Source organism: Acomys russatus, chromosome 22 (genome assembly GCF_903995435.1).
Source record: "Acomys russatus chromosome 22, mAcoRus1.1, whole genome shotgun sequence".
In the NCBI taxonomy this organism is placed as follows: domain Eukaryota; kingdom Metazoa; phylum Chordata; class Mammalia; order Rodentia; family Muridae; genus Acomys; species Acomys russatus.
Window position 1 is genome coordinate 24460243 of NC_067158.1, and position 21273 is coordinate 24481515.

General features: G+C 45.3%; 2 protein-coding genes across 12 annotated transcripts in view; one reads left to right on the forward strand and one right to left on the reverse strand.

Moving 5' to 3' along the window:
• Window positions 1–9204, reverse strand: part of Prr14l (proline rich 14 like) — a 59276-nt gene extending 50072 nt beyond the window's left edge. For 2 of the 3 annotated variants that reach the window (XM_051165145.1, XM_051165144.1), the window contains exons 1-2: window positions 8664–9198; window positions 6364–6523 (exon numbers count right to left, since the gene is read on the reverse strand). The gene's annotated coding sequence lies outside the window, so the exon portion shown is untranslated. Of the gene's footprint in view, window positions 1–6363; window positions 6524–8663 lie in introns of all 3 variants that reach the window. The other variant, XM_051165143.1, reaches the window with a different exon arrangement.
• A 9539-nt stretch (window positions 9205–18743) lies between these two features.
• Depdc5 (DEP domain containing 5, GATOR1 subcomplex subunit) overlaps window positions 18744–21273 on the forward strand; it is a 118176-nt gene continuing 115646 nt past the window's right edge. For all 9 annotated transcript variants that reach the window (XM_051165226.1, XM_051165227.1, XM_051165229.1 and 6 more), the window contains exons 1-2: window positions 18744–18861; window positions 19884–19930. The gene's annotated coding sequence lies outside the window, so the exon portion shown is untranslated. The remainder of the gene's footprint in view (window positions 18862–19883; window positions 19931–21273) is intronic.

Genomic DNA, 21273 nt, shown 5'->3' on the forward strand with positions numbered 1-21273 from the left:
ACGGCCAAAGCTACACAGAGAAAACAAAACAAAAAACCTAAAGCCCTGACAGAGTAAAAAGTAATCTATTTCAGCTCACATGGGTTAAAATATGAAGGACAGATTCAACTTCAAATGCCAGCACTACCCGAAAACAAAATGTCTACGCACTGGTAGAAAAATACATAATGCTGTCCTTACAGGTGAAATGAATTTGGTTCCCATGTGAGTCCACAACCAAGCTAAACAGTTCAAAGCCACCTTATCTCAAGGTCCAGGGGAAGCCGACGCTTCCAGCATCTTTAGGATCATCTGCATAGATACACATAAATACGCAGAGTATTTAACTGCCAGGCCTGGTGGTGCTTATCTGTAACCCCGCTACTCAGGAGGCAGAGGCAGACAGATCTCTGAGTTTTAGGACAGCCTAGTAACATAGTGAATTCTTGGCAAAACAGGGCTCCATAGAGAGACCTTATCTCCAAAAAATTTTTTTTAAATCTGGGAGTAGTCCTATAATCTCAGTACTCTGGAAGGCAGAGGCAGGCAGATCTCTCTGAGTTCTAGGCCAGCCTGGTCTATACAGTGAGTCCAGGACGGCCAAGCTACACAGAGAAACCCTGTCTCAAAAAAGCAAACAAAAAAAAAAAGTTTGCTTTTAAAAAAAATTGTTAATTCAGAAAAAAAATGAGCAAACTCAGGTGAGATTAAGACATGACCATGTGAGCCGGGCGTGGTGGCGCACGCCTTTAATCCCAGCACTCGGGAGGCAGAGGCAGGCGGATCGCTGTGAGTTCGAGGCCAGCCTGGTCTACAAAGTGAGTCCAGGATGGCCAAGCCAAGGCTACACAGAGAAACCCTGCCTCAAAAAACCAAAAAAAAAAAAAAAGACATGACCATGTATCTAAAACAGAAAATAAAGGTTTCAAAATATGAGCCTTAAACACTTTGCTCACTGATATATCCCAGAATGGGTACTTGACATGCAGTAATCACTCAGGTTTCTCTGTCTCACTCTGTAAATATATGTGTGTGTTTGTGTGTGCATAGGCCACAGGAAAATTTTCAGTGTCATCCTCAAGAGCCCCGTCCACACCTGTGAGACTGGGTCTCATTAGCTGAGAGCTCACCAGTTAGGCTACACTGGATGGCCAGCGAGTACCAAGGATCCTTTGCAGGGATGACACCTGGCTTTTTGTTTGTTTTTTTGTTTTTGTTTTTTTGTGTAGCCCTAGATGCCCTGGAACTCACTCTGTAGACCTGGCTGCCTGTCTCCTGAGTGCTGGGATTAAAGGTGTCAGCCACCACTGTCAGGCCAACACCTGGCATTTTTATGTGTGTTAAATGGATCAAACTCAGGTCCTAGCTACCAATAAATCTTTGAAGAATGACTATATCCTGAGGAATAATGAGCCCATTTTATTTAATTTTTATTTGTTTTTGTTGGTCTCCCCCGCTACCCCCCGCTGCACGCAATTGGTTTTTCAAGACAAGGTTTCTCTGTAATAGTCCTGGTTGTCCTGGATCTCTCTTTATAGACCAGGCTGGCCTCGAACTCACAGAAATCTACCTGCCTCTGCCTCCCCAGTGCTGGAATTAAAGGCATGTTCCACCATACCTGGCTTTATTTTTTTTCTTTCTTTTTAAAAAAGATTTATTTCTTTATTTAATGTATATGAGTGCTCTATCTGCATGCACACCTGCATGCCAGAAGCGGGTATCAGATCCCAGTACAGATGGTTATGAGGCATCATGTGTTTGCTGGGAATTGAACTCAGGACCTCTGAAAGGGCAGACAGTCCTCTTAACCGCTGAGTCATCTCTCCAGGCCTTATTTTGGTTTTCTCAAGATAGGGTTTCTGTGTAGCCCTGGCTGTCCTTGAACTCAAAGATCCACTTGACTGTTTCCCAAGTGCTGGGACAAATGGTATGCACAACCACTGTCAGTAGGATATTTAAATTTTTTTAATACATTTACTTCGTTCTTTAAAGGGGGGTACTGAAAAACATAATTCCATTCCTTTACATACTTGAGGCTATCTACCCAGACAAGCACAAGTTCCTAACTAACCCAACTCCTTGAGCAGAATCCTTCCTGACTTTCATTCAGCTTCTTGAGATTCTTCAAGAGTTTTTACAGGCAACACGTGTTCAACTCACAGAACAACCCTGTAAGCTAAGAGCCACTATCACCTGCCCCTTATAGATCTTAATACCATACCTGTGGAGGCCCAAGGGACAAGCCTAATAGACTAGAGAACAGAAGGCTCTCCAGAAAATGTCCCTATGTTGGAGGTTAAATTGTACTGAATGCTAGAAACAGGCTATTTGCCGAGATATTTCATTTAAGTATTCTGTAGTACTAGAGGGATGAAGACAGAGCTCATGGGAGTGCTTGCCTAGCACACATGACGCCTTAGGCTCACTGAGGGGGAACACACACTACACATGCCGATTCTTTCTTTTTCTTTTTTAACTTGGAAGTTTTTTTTTTTTTAAGATTTATTTATTGATTATGTATAATTTTCTGTTTGCATGTATACCTGCACGCCAGAAGAGGACACTAGATCTCATTATAGATGATTGTGAGCTACCATGTGGTTGCTGGGAATTGAACTCAGGACTTTTGAAAGAGCAGCCAGCGCTCTTAACCTCTGAGCCCCACATGCTGATTCTTGATGCATTTCCTACCCTAAACAAGAGAGAATACTAGTTTGTTTTGTTTTGTTTTGTTTGTTGAGATAAAAACAAAGACAAAAAAACCCCAAAATTTGCCTAAATTGAGGGCTGGAGAGATGGCTCTGGTTATGAGCACTTGCTGCTCTAGCAGAGGGCCTGAATCCCAGCACCTACACCAGGTGACCCAAACCATCTGTAATCCAGCTCAAGGGGCTCCACAGCCTCTGAGGCTAACCGCATGCTTGTAGTGCACATAAACTCGTACACACTCATGTACACACACAAACTTTTTAAAAAACAAATAAGAATTCCCTAAATTGGGGCACGACTTTAATCCCAGCACTTGGGAGGCAGAGGCAGGCGGATCGCTGTGAGTTTGCGGCCAGCCTGGTCTACAAAGCGAGTCCAGGACAGCCAAGGCTACACAGAGAAACCCTGTCTCGAAAACCAAAAAAACCAAACCCCCCCCCAAAAAAGAATTCCCTAAATTGTTAAGCTCACAGTAGTCATCCTAGCTTTTAGGAAGCTGAGGCTGGAACCTAGGATTCAAGACCAGCCTGAGCTAGTTAAGGAGACCTGGTATGCTTGTTTTTTGATTTTTTTTGAGACAGGGTTTCTCTGTGTAGCTGTGGCTGTCCTGGACCCTCTTTGTAGACCTGGCTGGCCTTGAACTCACAGTGATACGCTTTCCTCTACCTCCCGAGTGCTGGGATTAAAGACGAGCGCCACCATGCCCGGCTAGGAGACCTGGTTTAAACAAACATACAACAAAGAAAAAAAAATTACCCAAAAAAGATGGACTTTTTTGTTTCTTTGTTTGTTTTGGGTTTTTTTGTTTTGTTTTGTTTTCCCCCCTGAGATAGGGTTTCTTTGTGTTAGCCTTGGCTGTCCTGGACTCACTTTGAAGACCAGGATGGCTTCGAACTCACAGCAATCTGCCTGCCTCTGCCTCCTGAGTGCTGGGATTAAAGGCATGAACCACCATGCCTGGCAATTGTTCTGTTTTGTTTTGTTTTTTTGAGACATGGTCTCTCTGTGTAATTGCCCTGCCTGTGCTGGACTCACTTTTTAGACCAGGATGGCCTCGAACTCAAGATCCACCTGCCTCTGCCTCAGGGTGCTGGAATTAAAGGCGTGGGCCACCACGCCTGGCTATATGGACTGTGGTGTAGAGAAGAAACATGTTAAAACCAGAGATTCTCCATTTAAAAACAGAGCTGAAGCTGGGCAGTGGTGGCACATGCCTTTAAACCCAGCACTCAGGAGGCAGAGAGGCAGGTGGATAGCTGTGAGTTAGAAGGCTAGCCTGGTCTACAAAGCAAGTCCAGGACACCCAAAGCTACACCGAGAAACCCTGTCTCAAAAAACCAAACCAACCAACAACAACAACAAAAAAACTGCTTCACTGGGCCTGGTGGCACAAGCCTTTAATCCCAGCACTCGGGAGGCAGAGGCAGGCAGTTCAAGGCCAGCCTGGTCTACAAAGTGGGTCTAGGACAGCCAAGGCTACACAAAGAAACCCTGTCTTGAAAAAACAAACAAACAAACAAACAAGCAAACAAAACACTGCTGCAACTGCAGCACTTCTGCAAGCAGGACTGAGTTCATGGCCAACCTGGGCTGCATAGGAACTCTAAGGAAAACCAAAATTATGGATGCACACAGACTTCTTGGGTCTCTGCCACCTTGAGTCCCCTTTATTCCCTCCCCATCAGGGGGACATGGATGTTCTTAAAAGCTAATTCATAGCTGGGCATGGTGGCGCACGCCTTAAATCCCAGCACTTGGGAGGCAGAGGCAGGCGGATCGCTGTGAGTTCGAGGCCAGCCTGGTCTACAAAGCGAGTCCAGGACAGCCAAGATAACATAGAGAAACCCTGTCTCGAAAAAAACAACCCCCCCCAAAAAAAAACTAATTTATAACTCTCTTCCTAAGTTTCATTTCTTCCATGGCTTCCCCTTTCCTTGAAGCCTCTCTGCGGAGGAAAACCCAGATCTGTCCCGTTGGGCTGGAGCTGTAGCACAGGGAAAGTGCTTGCCTAACACAGAAGATCTGGTCACAGGGTGAGAACAGGCTCTGCAGTGGAGTGTGTGCGCTGCTCTCCACAGAACCAGTTAGGTGCCTAGCAACGACAAGGAGCACACAACCTCCTACAACCAGCTCCAGGGGACCCAGTTCATCTTCTGGCCTCTGAGGGACATCATGTGCAGGGCGCACGCACACACACATGCATACAAATAAATAATTTTAAAAAGACTGGGGAGCTGGGTGTGGTGGTGCACCCCTTTAATCCCAGCACTTGGGAGGCAGAGGCAGGCGGATCGCTGTGAGTTTGAGGCTAACCTGGTCTACAAAGTGAGTCCAGGATGGCCATGGCTACACAGAGAAACCCTGTCTCGAAAAACCAAAAAAAAAAGAAAGAAAGAAAAAAAAAAAGAGGTAGCATTACTCTAATAAAAGATGAAGCTTATAACACAAACCTACCAGGCCACAATGCCAACCAGGGAAACACAAGGTTCCAGGTCAGCTGGAGCTACACGGTAGATTAACAGGCTATACGTGGAGACCCTGTCTCAAATTCAAAAGGGGTGGGGACAGGGAAGAGATATTATTTTTGAGCTGACACCAACAGCTTGACCACTCATCTGTGTCAAATATAAAGCTCTACATGGAGTGGTTCAGTCTCTCAGATCTCCAGGGCAAAAGCTGGTGTCCCTCCCTATTCTGTTTTTTGTTTTTGTTGTTGTTTGTTTTTGAGACAGGGTTTCTTTGTGTAACAGGTCTAGCTGTCCTGGAACTCGCTCTGTAGAACAGGCTGGCCTCGAACTCTCAGAGACCCACTGGCCTTTGCCTCCCCAAGTGCTGGGATTAAAGGCATGTGCCACACAGCTCAGCTGTCCCTCCGAATTCTGACTCAACTCACTAATGCACAGCCTGAAATGTCTGCAAAGTAAATGAACTTTCCTGGGCTTGTTTTTCCCATGCAAAACGACCAAGTTAAAATAATCACCAAAAGCCAGGCATGGTGGTACACACCTGTAATCCCAGCACTCAGGGAGGCAAAGGCAGGCAGATCTCTGTGAGTTTCAGGCCAGCCTAACCTACAGTTCCAGGACAGCCAAGGCTACATACAGAAACCCTGTCTCAAAAACAAAACAACAAACAAACAAAACACACACACACTTGGGAGGCAGAGGCAGGCAGATCACTGTGAGTTCGAGGCCAGCCTGGTCTACAACACAGAGAAACCCTGTCTCGAAAAACAAAACCAAAAAAACCATAACAAACAAACAAACAACCCTCATAATGAAAAATATAACATCTCTCTTTTCCTTTTTGGTGTGCCTTCAGGTAACTGGAAAATGTAAAATGTGAGCTCCCACATTACCAAAAAGTAAAAAACATGACAAAAACCAGTAAAGGGTTAATTAACATCACATCATTAAAGTATATTTTACCATGCCAAAAATCTTACAGTAGCAACACTTCCAATCATTCAACTTTCCCCCAAAATAACAGCTTTGGAAGTAAAACGTTACAGCAATAAAGTGCAACAAACAAAGAAAAATTCAAAGCAAACAAATCGAATAAGAAAGCAGGACAGAAAACTACCTGCCCCAGTAACCCCTTCTCTTTAATTTGAATGTAAAGAAGCTGTTAACAACAGTGGGCACTGCCATGCTTGTGTCAAGAAACAATACTCACAAGGATGATCAGGCCCTGAGAAGTTCACAGCACTCCTTTCACCTTGAGAAAAGGGCTTTCTTTTTCCAAAGACTCAGATTCTGCAGCCAGTCCCTCCATAAGGGACATTCAGACACAGTAGCCAATTCTTCCATGAGGGAATTTGGAGAAGAGGCCTCTTCTTGAGGGACAGAAAGAGAAGAATCTTTTAATAAGATCTCCCTAAACCAGGAGTGGTGGCTCACATCTGTAAGCCCAATGCTCGGGAAGAGGCTGAGGCAAGAGGACAGCCGAGGACAGAGCGGGGTGCACAGTGAGTATCAGGCCAGCTAGGGCTACATAGCAAGACCCTGTCTCAAAAGAAAAACAGCAACCATGAATCAAGGTCTCAATACAAACTGAAAACATGACCAGGGAGTACATGCACCACACAGTACCCAGTTCTTTGTTGTAGTTGTTTTGTTTGCTTATTTTTTAAGACGGGGTTTCTCAGTGTAACAGCGCTGGATGTCCTCAAACTCACAGTGATCTGCCTGCCCCTGCCACCTGAGTGCTGGGATTAAAGGCATGAGCCACCTGGTTGGGAGTCTTTTTTTTTTTTTTTTTTTTTTTTTAAGATTTATTTAATTATTATGTATACAGTGTTGTGCCTACACGCCAGAAGAGAGCACCAAATCTCATTATAGATGGTTGTGAGCCACCATGTGGTTGCTGGGAACTGAACTCAGGACCTTTGGAAAAGCAGACAGTGCTCTTAACCTCTGAGCCATCTCTCCAGCCCCTCCTTTCTCTTTTTATTAACGTGCAGAAAAAAAAAAAAAAAAAAAAAAAAAAAGACCCATCTTTTAACAGAGGGGGTGAAAGATGCTTCTGATGTCTACTGACAAAAGACACCATGTATGAAAGATGTTCATATATTTATCAAAGGGAAAGGGGGGAAAAGCCACGTGTACCACTTTACATACTGGGAAGGGATGGTCTTGCTTTTCTTAGGCAAGCTGGAGGCTGGAGAGGATGTGTAGATAAGAGGAAGCACTTTTTTATTGTCACAAAAGCAAGAGAAGGGAGAGGAGGTCTAGACAGAATTGTTGGACAACGGAAACCCGTCTTCCAGCATCAAGTTTCCCTCCCTCTTAAGAGAGCCAGGGGTGGTGGCACATGCCTGTAATCCCAGCACTCCACTGGGAGGTAGAGACAGGTGGATCTCTATGAGTCCAGGACAGGCAGAGCTACACAAAGAAACCGTGTCTCGAACAAAACAAAACAATCTGGATGGAGATACGGAGGCTACGGAGGCAGGAGGATGAAAGGCTTGGCTATATAGCAAATTTGAGGCCAGCCTGGGATACATGAGAGCTTGTCTCAAAACAAAACAAACAAACAAACAAACAAAAAACGCATGGTGGCGCACACCTGTGATCCCAGCACTCTGGGAGGCAGAGGCAGGGATCGCTGTAAGTTCGAGGCCAGCCTGATCTACAAAGCTAGTCCAGGACAGCCAAGGCTACACAGAGAGACCCTGTCTCCAAAGCAAAGCAAAACAAAAAGCGGCACATGGCAGCCTTCTGTAAGGTGAGACAGGAAGATTATCTATCAGGGGTCAGAGGCTGGAGGCCAGCCTAGGCTACATACTGGCTTTGAGGAAAGCCTGGGCAATTTAAGAGAGCAACATTATCTCAAAAATAAATACAGTGCTAACCTGTTTCCAAAAATTAATCTTTTTTTTTTGTTTTTTAACTAAGGTTCTTTTTGTTCACTTGGGGAGTAGAGTGGAATCCAAGAGGAGAGGAAGTGCCCTTTATTTTAGGAAGTGAGGGGAGGCCTTTCGGGTGGAAAGAATGGGCTGAACATTTGTGATGGATACGTTCATACAAACACCTGCTTCTTTGAGCACATAAGTTTTCTTTCTTAACAAATCAATAGTAACAATTGAACGAAAGTTCACTGTGCACAAAGCACTTTTACGAAACTTCCCCTTAGCCCTCAATGACAATTCAAAGAAGAAGAAAAACAAAAAAACAAACCCAGGTTACAGAGAGGCTGCTGCAACTGCCAGGGGGTGTCAAGGTCACAAACATGTTAAGTGGGAGATACAAACTTGCAAATATCAGTATCACACTCTAAAAGAGGAAGAGACGCTTTCTCAACACTAAAAGACTTAATAAAAGCACAGAAAGTAAGGCTCCCTTGGTGGACATGCTTGGGGGAAGGGTGAAAGGCTGACTTGCAATACCATAAATTCAGGGCCCTTCCTGTCTATCTTGGAGTGAAAGTGAAAAATGAAGAAAGACAAATCTGTTTCTTGCAAAAAAGAAAGATACCTCTGTCACTTTGAGGGAAGTTGAGAATCTCCTTCTTCACTTGGAAGTCGCTGACCAAAGTAGGGGGTCGTTTGAGGGTTACCCCTGAAATGCTCCTTAGGATAAAGAATTCCGTTTGGTACCATAAACCGGGTCTCCCTTCGCTGACAAGTGGATCAAGGCCGACGAAAGGCATATGCCGACAAGGCGCGTCGTCCTCTCCGAGGAGAGAAGTTGGGGTCCCCTGCAGATGGAAGTTGAAAGGGAGCCACTTTCCCCTGGAGCCAGGACTCTGAGAAGCTGTTTTCTACCAGTGACGTGGGAGCCTGATCGCCTGGATGTCTGTGGGTGTTTCTGTCACTAACAACGCTGCTTCCGTGCCCTTCAGCGCCCCGAGAGGCGGGAGGGGGGGCCGGACCCCCTTTAGTCAGCACCGTCCGGCGGAGGACCCCCGGGGCATCATGGTGCCGCCGGGCCTCTTACCCTATGGCCTGCTCCGCGGCCCGTGCTCATTCCGCCACCTCGGCCTCGGCTGCCTCGGTCCTCGCTGTCCCCGCCGCCGTCAACTCTACTAGATCTTCTGGAGCCCAGGCCCGAGGGCGCTCCGGCCTCCACCGCTTGCACAGCCCACCCCCCCTCTCCAAACCGCACTTCCTCATCCGGGGCCAGAGCCAGCCATGCGGACGGGCCTTGATCCCGCCCCCGCACGGCGCGCGCGCAATCCGGAGGGCGGCTCTTCCCAGCTAGTACCTCCACCCTCCGCTAGCTCCAGGCACAGTCAGTCCCGCCTTCCTCGCCTTGGCTCTTAAAGAGAAACACACCCTTTGGCCCAGTTCTTATCTCCAAAGTGTTACCAGCGCTGTGGTCCACTGGTTTCCGTGAAGTGGACAGCTGCCACTCTAGGGGCCTGTCTGCTCCCTTCCCGGCAGATCGTGAAACCTTTTAATAACTTCAATCAAAGGTTTAGGTCACATCGTTCCCCAGTGTGGCTTCTAATCACACTGGCCAATAAATCCAAAACATATCGCAGGAAAATAGTTGGTTACACTGTGTTTTTATTATTTATTTATTTATTTTTGCCGCTTTAGCGTTAAAAGCAGAGCATTTCATTTCTTTTTATTGATAGCACCTAAGGAAATATCTGGCAAAAATTAGAATGGAAAAAGGGTTAGAAGGAGAGCGGATTAGGTATGTGCATAAAATATAATCAACCAAACCACACAGACATGATTTAGAAATAGACACTTATGGTTTCCTGAAGCTCGTCAGCCTGGCAGGAGATGGAGGCCTTGGGGAAAATAGTAATTACCTTTTCTCTGTTAGAATCAGCAGAGGGAGCCTTGGCTTGGCTGTGCACTGCTTTAACCTCAGCAGAGACAGGAGAATCTATGAGTTTGAGGCCAGCCTGATCTACACAGTGAGCTCCAGGACAGTCAGAGCTACAAAGTGAGACCCTGACTCAAAACAATCTGTGAGAGGCTAGAGAGAAAACTCAGTGTTAAGGACACTTCATGCTCTCCTAGTGGAATTCAGCTCAGCCCCTAGCAGCCTTGATAGGAGACTTAAAACAGCCTGAAATTCCAGCTTCTGGCCTTCGGACCTACACTGGAACATGCCATATACAGAAACCTATGAGTTTGAGACCAGCCTAATCTACAAATTGAGTCCAAGACAGCCAGTGCTACACAGAGAAACCCTGTCTGGAAAAAAAAAAAAAAAAAAAAAAAAAACCCAAAATAATAAATAAATAAAAGACTAAGCCTAAAGTAGTAGCACATATCTTAACTTGGGAGGCAGAGGCAGGTGGATTCCTAAGTTCAAGGTCAGCCTGGTCTGCAGAGTGAGTTCCAGGATAGCCAGGGCTACACAGAGAAACCCTATCTCAAAAAAAACCTGAAACCAAAATAAGAAAAGAAAAAAGAAAAAGTCTATGTAACAGTAGGGAATGGTGGCGCACACCTTTAATCCCAGAACTCAGGAGGCAGAGGCAGGTGGATTGCTGTGAGTTCAAGGCCAGCCTGGTCCACAGAAAGCTAGTCTGGAGGGCTAGAGAGATGGCTCAGAGGTTAAGAGCACTGACTGTTCTTCTAGAGGTCCTTAGTTCAAATCCCAGCAACTACATGGTGGCTCACACCCATATATAATGTGATCTAATACCCTTTCTGTCCTGCAGGTGTACATGCAGGTAGAACACTGTATACTTAATAAAAAAAAAATAAAAATAAACTTTAAAAAAAAGACTATGTAATAGAGGCTTCTAATGGAAGCTTTGGTTTCTTTATAAACTCAATGATGCTGTATAAATGTTTTTGTTTTAATCCCAACTGTGGGATTTTAAAAAAAGATTTATTTATTTATTTTGTATACAACACCCTGCATGCATGTGTGCTTGCCCGCCAGAAAAGGGCACCAGATCTCATTACAGATGCTTATGAGCCACCATGAGGCTGCTAGGAATTGAACTCAGGACCTCGGGAAGAGCAGCCAGTGCTCTTAAACTCGGAGCCATCTCTCCAGCGCCTTGGAGCTTTAGTTTGAGCTTTAGTGTGTCCACACCTAACAACTGCCTCCTTTGGAAGATGATCTTTGCCAGCTGGTTACAGCCTGCCTAGTGGGGCACAGAGAGGGGGCATGGTTTAGGATTCTGAGGAAGATGAATAGGAGAGCCTAGAGAAAGTGTGGCATGCGGTAGTGGCTTGGAGCTAGACAGAAACATTTCAAATCACATTATAGACCCGTCTGGCCTTGAACTCACAAAGATCTACCTGCTTCTGCCTCCCAAAGTCCTGCACCACCATGCCTGGCTTGGCTTCAAATCTTTTTTTTTTTCAAGACAGGGTTTCTCCATGCAACAGCTCTGGCTGTCCTGTAGCTCGCTCTGTAGACCACGTTGGCCTCGAACTCGCAGCGATCTGCCTGCCTCTGCCTCCCAAGTACTGGGATTAAAGGCGTGCGCCACCACCTCCCGGCAGCTTCAAATTCTTTTTTTTTTTTTTTTTTTTTTTTTTTTTTTGGTTTTTCGAGACAGGGTCTCTCTGTGTAGCCTTGGCCATCCTGGACTCACTTTGTAGACCAGGCTGGCCTCGAACTCACAGCGATTCGCCTGCCTCTGCCTCCCGAGTGCTGGGATTAAAGGCGTGCGCCACCACGCCCGGCTTCAAATTCTTAATCTTCCTGCCTCAGCCTTTTGAATAGTAGAAAAATAGACATGTGTGACTATGCTTGGCTTATTCGCTTTCTTTTTTTTTTTTTTTTTTTTTTTTTTTTTGGTTTTTTGAGACAGGGTTTCTCTGTGTAGCCTTGGCCGTCCTGGACTCACTTTGTAGACCAGGCTGGCCTCGAACTCACAGCAATCCGCCTGCCTCTGCCTCCCGAGTGCTGGGATTAAAGGCGTGCGCCACCTTTAAATGGGCATAAATCACTATCATTCCTGTTAAATGTTCCCTCGTAGCCTCCCACTTCTGGACTTCCCTTTCTTGGTCCCAAGGGAAGCTGGAAGATGTAGCCTTTCAGCAGGAAACTGTCGTTCTAACTCTTGGCTATAGAAAACAGCAGATTTGTTTTCCTGTTGAGGAGAGAGGGTTTTTGTCAGAGGGGTTAGTTATGGATCCATTGAAAGGGAGGCGGTGTTCCTCTAGTCATTTAGCAGGAGGACAGTTGTTTTTGTTTTTGTTTTTTGTTTTTTCGAGACAGGGTTTCTCTGGATGAGCCTTGGCTGTCCTGGATTCACTTTGTAGACCAGGCTGGCCTCGAATTCATAGCGATCTGCCTGCCTCTGCCTCCTGAGTGCTGGGATTAAAGGTGTGCACCACCACTGCCCGGCTGAAAGCATCTTTTTTTCCTTTCTTTCTTTCTTTTTTCTTTTCTTTTTTTTTTTTAAGATTTAAGATTTTGTAAGTGAGTGCTTTATCTGCAAAAGAGGGCATCAGATTACATTATAGATGGTTGTGAACCACCCTGTGGTTGCTGGGAATTGAACTCAGGACCTCTGGAAGAGCAGGCGGTACTCTTAACCACTGAGCTATCTCTCCAGCCTGAAAGCATGTTTCTTAACATCACTTTATTTAAAAACAGATTGGTTTCCTGGCATAATTTGTAAAGAGAGATAACTAAATTAAATGAGCTTTTGGGTTTTGGAATTTAGTACCAGATGACACCCACAAGCATCCCCACCAGTGCCTCCGTGCTCCTCCCAGGCTTTAAGGTGCATGCACTGGCTCTGGTCTCTCTGTCTGCGCAGAGACTAGACTATTTCTCAAAGCACCACAGGTGAGCCCAGGTTAGAGGAGACTTCATCTAAGTCAGGTATCTCCTCCTGAAGAATATAAAGGCCTGAGAGATCGCTTAATACAATAATTCACTAACTCTACAGATGAACAACCAACTGTCAAAGACACGGCTTGGATACTCTGAATAGCTTTCCAAAGCTGTGAGTTTGAGGACAGAGTATCTGGCATCCTCCTTTAATGAAGGAACATGGCAGTTAGGGTGTGGACCCTGAAAGTAGCCTTTGCTGAGAAGAAGAATTGAGGGCGTGGCGCCTGAGCCAGCATGCAGGTCTCACACCAGTCACAGGCTTCCCTGTTCACAGCATCCTCCTATGTCAGTTCTGGAGACGCTGAGGGCAGTGTAATTGCAATTAGCCTTTCTGTCATTTGAGAGGTTCAGGATGTGGGTGAAAACTCCTTAAGATCTTCTGCTAGGCAAGAGAATCTACCCCTTGTCGTATGAGATATGAGGAGTAATTGATCTTTAGGTAAGGAGTTTTTCTGTTTTTGTTTTTTTCTTCTTATTATTGTTTTGGCCCACATGGTGGGAGCAGGTCAGGCCGTTGGACAGGTCTTACTTCCTGTGTGTCCTTATTCTGTAAGCTAACGTGCAATTTGTACATAGCATTAACTTGTTTTTGTTGTTGTTTTGTTTTCCGAGAGAGGGTTTCTCTGTGTAGCCTCGGCTGTCCGGCCCTGGACTGGTTTTGTAGACCAGGCTGGCCTTGAACTCACATAGATCCTCCTGCCTCTGCCCCTGAATGCGGGGATTACAGGTATGCGACATTGTGTCCTGCTAACTTGTATTTCTTAATTATACTTAATTACAGTTTACAATAGGCTAGTAACTCTTTTATAAGTTATATACACCCCCGCTTTCTTGCTAAATAGTCAAAGCTGGCCTTGAACTCGAGGGAATTGTCAGCTCTCTGTCTCCAGAATACCTGGATTACCAGGGAATGCCACCAAAGGGATCTTCTTCCAGAGACATCTGTGCATCTCAATAGCCCTGGACCCCGATTGAGTTATTAACATCGTCAAACACCAGAAAGCAGCTCAGCGAAATAGGGGTCGACTCTCTCGTTTCTCCTATTATGAGATCTTTCTCTGAAACGAAGGTCCTGGCTGTATCTCTGTTTTCAAAAAAAAATTTTTTTTTTTTTTGCAAAGGACGCAGCACCTTAGCCAGAGGCGGGAAACACCAACTGCAACTCAGACTCGAAGCCACGCCTCCCAGCCTCTCCCCACCCCCACCCCAAGCCCCGGAGGAGGAAGTGGCTCGGTCACCGAGACGAGACGGAGGCTGGGCTAGAGCGGCTAGGCCGGCTGAGCCGGGACCGGCGAGGGGCGGGGACTCGGGGCGGAGCCTCGGGAGCGGCGCGGGCTCAGGTGAGCGCTCCTCTGCGGTGCTGCTGGCTGTCGTCTAGATCTCTGGTGCGGAAGCTGCTCGAACCTTGGGTGCTCAGGTGGAATATCCTGAGGAGGTTCGGGATATCTTGCCAGGCTCTGGCCTCGGGCCAGACTTGAGACTGGGAGGGGCGCTGGAACTGGGGGTGAGTCGAGCGCCCGCCTCGGGGTGAGACTTGAGGGGCTTGAAGAAGGGGGTCCATAGCAGGTTCGAGGCCCGACTCTTCCTGCAGTCTCCCCTCCCCTCGTGTGACCTTGGTCCAGTCTTTCTCTTCTTCTGCGACCGCAGCGGTGAAATGGAGGCAGGACGGTCCGCTGAGAGTTGGTACACATAGAGGTTCTGCTAAGAAACCCCAGCCTTCCTCGCTTTTCTCTTTCCCAGGACATTGTTAGTGGAACATGAATCATGGCAGTGCCTAACAGTTTGAGTGACCTTGCCCGAGTCCCTTGTTTTGACGTTTCTTTAAAGATGTGATGGACTAAGCTCTCCTAATATCTTTGTACTATTTTGGTGTTACCGATGCAGACAGAGAAACAAGGTCGTGTCCCTCTCACCACAAGTCCCTTTTAGGTATTGGGTGGAGAAAATATCTTCAGAGGATTGGCTAAATCGCAGCCCAAGTTCCCTTTAATTCCTAAAGCACACTTTTGTTTGTTTTCCTCTTTTGGTAATTGGAGGGGTGATTTAATTGCGAGGGTTGGCACTTGCCTCTCCGCTGAACAACAACCAACCAATGCCTTCAAGGTCCAAAATTGAAGAGCAATTTTTAGGAAGCTTGACATTCTGGCTGTTTTGTTTGCGTTTCAATGGCAGGAAGGCGAGATGACTTCCCTACGCCAAGGTTGGAACAGTTGAAGGAACCACAAAACAAAATGAGAACCACAAAGGTCTACAAACTCGTCATCCACAAGAAGGGCTTTGGGGGCAGCGGTCAGTATTGATTGATATTTGGGGGTCGTGTAAGCTGGTTGAAGTTTTGATGTGCCTAACACAATGCCTTAAAAATTACCCATACCACAGCTGAGGCTTGATAGGTAAATGACTGAGGAATACCAGTCAGTAATGGGGGTGGGGGGGTGATGAGAGCACATAGGATCTTTGTGAAAAGCATTCACACTCAGATTTTGTGTGGTTGTATTTTGAATGCAGGTCTTACCATGTGTCCTGGGCTCATTTGGAACTCACTGTGTAGCTCAGGCTGGCCTTGAACCCATTTGGAACTCACTGTGTAGCCCAGGCTGGCCTTGAACCCATTTGGAACTCACTGTAGCCCAGGCTGGCCTTGAACCCATTTGGAACTCACTGTGAGCCCAGGCTGGCCTTGAACCCATTTGGAACTCACTGTGTAGCCCAGGCTGGCCTTGAACCCATTTGGAACTCACTGTGTAGCCCAGGCTGGCCTTGAACCCATTATCCTACTGTCTGTATCTGGAAATGCTCTACACACCCGACTTAATTTTTCTTTCTTCTTTTGTTTTGTTCTGTTCTGTTTTCCTCATGTGCATTGCCAGGAATTTAACCCAAGGCCTCATATGTTATAGAAAAGCTCTCTACCAGAGGGCTGCATCCAAGCCCAAACTAATTATTTTTTAAATGTTATTTACTTTAAAAATCAGAATTACTGACAATGAAATGGTTTTGTTTTCCTTTTTCTTTTTCTTTTTTTGGCTTTTCAAAACAGGGTTTCTCTGAGTAGCCTTGGCTGTCCTGTACTTGGCTTTGGAGACCAGGCTGGCCTCGAACTCTCAGTGACCCACCTGCCTCTGCCTCCCGAGTGCTGGGATTAAAGGCGTGCGCCACCACCGCCTGGCTTTGTTTTGTTTTCGAGATAGTCTTATAGCCTATCCTGGCTTTGAACACACCATATTCAAAGGATGCTCTTGAGTTTCTGACCTTCCTTAATGCCCATGGGCTGGAATTTCAGGCACATGTTCCCACCTGGTTTTATGTGGTCCTGGGTAAAGAATCCATGTTTTGTGCATGCTATCAAGTGCTTTACCAAGGAACAGCACCCCCTAGCCCTCAATGAGCCCCTTTTCACTTTAAATTTTGTTTAGTATTTACTTATGCACACGTGCACACCTGTGTTATGTAGATGCTTTTGTGTGTGTGTGTGTGTGTGTGTGTGTGTGTGTGTGTGTGTGTGTGTAAGATAGGTATCAAACTTTAGTATTGTTTTTTGTTTTGTTTTGCTCTGTCCTGTTTTTTGACAGGTTCTCACACTGTTTACTGGACTGGTTTGCTGTGCTGACCAGGCTTACCATGCTGGCTTTGAGCTTACAAGCTCCTCTGTCTTACCGAGATACCTTTGCCTACTAAGTGCTAAGTGCTTGGATTAACAGCATATGCCATTGTGCCTGGCCACCTTGGTTTTTGTTTTTTTGAGACAGGGTTTCTCTGGGTTTATTATGTGTTGATTTGGGGTTAATTTGGTACTTCCATGTTTGAAAACCTTCTGTTGTCAAATTATTGCCATCCTCACCTTTAGTCACATCAATCCCATATGCTACCCACTATTTATGCAACGGGCCTAAACATTTATGAAGAATTGATACCTATTGAATAAACACAGCTGTCACTTCAGCAGAGAAAATAACAAGGGTACAGTGTGTATAGGTCTGTGTGTGTGTAGAAGATAAATGTAGCTTGGTGATATACCTGGGAGAATAGGAGTCTAACCAGTACACCTGTCACACACAGAGACGTGAATATAGCAAATCTCTCCTTCTCAAGGAGTTCTTTCTTTCTTTTTCCCTTTCTTTCTTTTTTCTTTCTTTCTTTTGTTTTTCGAGACAGGGTTTCTCTGTGTAGCCCTGGCTGTCCTGGACTCACTTTGTAGACCAGGCCAGTCTCGAACTCACAGCGATCCGCCTGCCTCTGCCTCCCGAGTCTTTTTTTTTTTTTTTTTTTCAAGACAGGGTTTCTTAGTGTAACAGCTCTGTGGAACTCGCTCTATAGACCAGGCTGGCCTCGAACTCATAATGATCCGCCTGCTTCTGCCTCCCAAGTGCTGGGATTAAAGGCGTGCACCACTACCCGAGGAGTTCTTTTTTTATTTTATTTATTTTTTTGTTTTTTGAGACAGGGTTTCTCTGTGTAGCCTTGGCTGTCCTGTACTCGCTTTGTAGACCAGGCTGGCCTCGAACTCACAGCGATCGCCTGCCTCTGCCTCCCGAGTGCTGGGATTAAAGGTGTGCGCCACCATCTTTTTTTATTTTTATTTTTAAAGATTTATTTACTATTATGTATACAGTGCTCTGTCTGCATGTAGATCTGCAGACCAGAAGAGGGCATCATATCACACTATAAACGGTTATGAGCCAATATGTGGTTGCTGGGAGTTGAACTCAGGACCTCCGGAAAAGCAGTCAGTGCTCTTAACCTCTGAGCCATCTCTCTAGCCCTCTCAAGGAGTTCTATTTATTTATTTATTATTTATACAGTATTCTGCCTGCATGTGAGCCAGCAGATGAGAAGAGAGCACCAGATTTCATTATAGGTGGTTGTGAGCCACCATGTGATTGCTGGGAATTGAACTCAGGACCTTTGGAAGAACAGCCGGTGCTCTTAACCTCTGAGCCATCTCTCCAGCCCCTCAAGGAGTTCTTAACATTATGAAATGATTAGCTAGCTGTAGTGGCTCATGGCTATGACACAGAACTTTCCAAGGCTGAGACAGGAGGATGGCTAAAAATTTGAGGCCAACTGCTGCAGAGTGAAACTGACTGTTTCAAAGCAAAGAAAAAGGAGGTAGGTCTGATGGCGCACACCTTTAATCCCAGCACTCCAGAGGCAGAGGCAGAGGCCAGCAGATTTCTGTGACTTTGAGGCCAGCCTGGTCTACAAAATGAGTCCAGTACAGCCAGGGCTGTTATGCAGAGAAACCTTGTCTCAAAAACCAAAAACCAACCAAAAATAAACAAACAAACAAATAGAAAAGAATAACAAAGGAAAGAGGGAGAGGAGAAAGAGAAGAGAAATGAAACAAGTAAAATAGAATATGCTCAGAGAGCTTCATTTAAACAGTGGACATTCATAGGGACTGCACACAGATTGGACCTAAAATGGAACATTCCAAATAGAAACAGAGACTTAAAATAAGTAGTTCTTTACTATGTTGTTATAAAGAAAGAAAACCCCAAAGTTCAATTTTCTTTCTTCTTCTTCTTCTTCTTCTTCTTCTTCTTCTTCTTCTTCTTCTTCTCCTTCTCCTTCTCCTTCTTCTTCCTTCTTCTTCCTTTCTTTCTTTTTTTTTTTTTTTTCCGAGACAGGGTTTCTCTGTGTAGCCTTGGCTGTCCTGGACTAACTTTGCAGACCAGGCCAGCCTCGAACTCACAGCGATCCGCCTGCCTCTGCCTCCCAAGTGCTGGGATTAAAGGCGTGCGCCACCACCGCCCGGTTCTTCTTCCTTTCTTGAGACAGGGTTTCTTCTTATAATCACAAATTGTCTTTCAGATGATGAGCTAGTCGTGAATCCTAAAGTGTTTCCTCACATCAAACTTGGAGACATTGTGGAGATTGCTCATCCCAATGATGAATACAGGTGAGCAATTCAAGGATTAAGGGAACTAGGCACCCTGCTGACTTCAAATACTATTTCAGGCTAGTCAAGACCATGGAGTAAGGTCCCATCTCAAAAAACAGCAAAAAATGCTCATATCTAGGACTGAAGAGATGGCTCAGCAGTTAAGAATTTGGTTCCCAGCCCCTATATGGCATGTCATAACCATCTGGTCTAGCCTCCTGGGCACCAGGCGTGCATGTGGAACACAGACACATGCAGGGTAAAAAACACTCATACACAGAAAAAAAATGAAAAAAAATTTTAAAGATTTTTAAAAATTATGTGTATGTCTGTGCATATGAGTGCACATGCTCTCAGGTGGAGAGTCTCTGGGTCTGCAGTTATAGACAGTTGTTGGCCACTTGAGGTGGATACTGGAAACCAGACTTGGATCCTCTAGAAGAACAGCAAGTGCTCTTAAAACTCCTAAGCCATGTCTTCAGCCCCAACAACACTTTATCGTTTTATTTTTTTTAATTTTGAGAGACAGGCCTTTTCTATGTAGTCCTGGTGATCCTGGACTTGCTTTATAGAGCAGGCTGACCTCAAACTCACAGAGTTTCACCTCCATCTGCTTCCTGCCGCACATATTTTTAAAGTGAGCCATTCTCATTTTCAAGTTGAAGTAACAACTCTTGAAAGTTTTGTTGCTTTTGTTCATTTCCCTTCATGCCAAGTGTAGTTTCTTTGTTTCTTTCTTTGTTTGTTTGTTTCTTTCTTTTTTTCTTTTTTTTGATACAGGGTTTCTCTGTGTAGCCTTGGCTGTCCTGGAACTCACTCTGTGGACTAGGCTGGCCACAGACTCAAGAGATCTGCCTGTCTCGCCCTACTGAGTGCGGGGATTAAAGGCATGGGCCACCACTGCCCTGATCAGTTTCTTTGTTTCCAATGGAGTGTTCTCTGGTTACAATGTGAACTACATTATTTGTCTGCACTTTGATGGGAGGTAGAGAAAGCTTGCTTCCTGCAGTCTCTCTCATCTTCCTTGTTTTCTTTTCTAGTCCTCTGCTTTTGCAAGTCAAGTCTCTTAAGGAAGATTTACAGAAAGGTAAGTATTACCTCTCTCTGGGATTTTTATAGTTACTGTCTGAGAAGTGGAAGAAACATCTCTTTGGAATCTCAGGGAACAAGTCCCTAGCAGATTGAGTTTTCTCTGGCATAAAAGAAGACATAAAGATTTTGGAGCTCAGGGACTGCATTTGCAGCCACTGCCCCGGGAGCAATAGTTGATTATGTTTACTGGGGGGCGGCTAAGTGAGCTGTAAGCTGCTCTCAGACCCTAAGGCAGATATGAAGATTGCCAGAGTCTCATTTGTTAGTATGCTATAGGCATTGCAGAAACTAAATTTAGAGCCAGAAGAAAAGGTCGTTCGAATGTAGGACGCTTTATATGTAATTCTTAAAAAATTGATGGCGAATTTTCTTTTCTTTTTCTGAGACAAGATTTCTCTGTGTAGCCTTGACTGTCCTGGACTTGCTTTGTAGACCAGGCTGGCCTCAAACTCACAGTGATCCACCTGCCTCTGCCTTCCAAGTGCTGGGATTAAAGGCGTGCGTCACCACCACCAGGCTTGGTGAATTTTCGAAATAAGTTTTTCACAAAATATTTAAGTGTTTTCCTGGATGAGTGTGTTATCAGTGTCCTTTGGACTAGGTACTTTTAGATTCTTGCTTTCTTTTTTGAAAGAATGGATGAGTTGCATGCAAATTAAAAGGTAGCAGGGGAGTTTATTCAAAAAGGAAAGAGGTAGAGAGTAGGTAAGTTGTAAAAGGCAGAGCAAGCATGGGACTCCAAGTGCTTGGTTACTTCCCAGGACTTCCCTCTGTGGGTCTGGGGAAGAGTGTGGGTGCTTTTCTATTTGGAGTGTTAAGTGTATGTATGTTAGTATTACGTTATGTGACTGCCCACTGAAAATGTCTTATTGCATATTGCATCTGATTTATTTAAAGAAATATTCATTTGTATACTTTGTGTATATGGGTACTTTGTCTGCATGTACATCTGCACTCCAGAAGAGGGCATCAGACAGTTGTGAGCTACCGTGTGGGCGCTGGGAATTGAACTTGGGACCTTCAGAAGAGCAGTGAGTGCTCTTAACCACTGAGCCATCTCTCCAGCCCCTGTATCTGATTTTAATCATATGTTTACCCAGTCATACATAGGAATGGGGTGATAAATGGGGTATTTCCTTTAAAAGTTTCCTTTCTTTCTTTCTTTCTTTCTTTTTTTTTTTTTTTTTTTGGTTTTTCGAGACAGGGTTTCTCTGTGTAGCCTTGGCTTTGTAGACCAGGCTGGCCCTGGAACTCACATCGATCTGCCTGCCTCTGCCTCCTAAGTGCTAGGATTAAAGGTGTGCACCTCCACGCCTAGCTTAAAAGTTTTCTTATAGA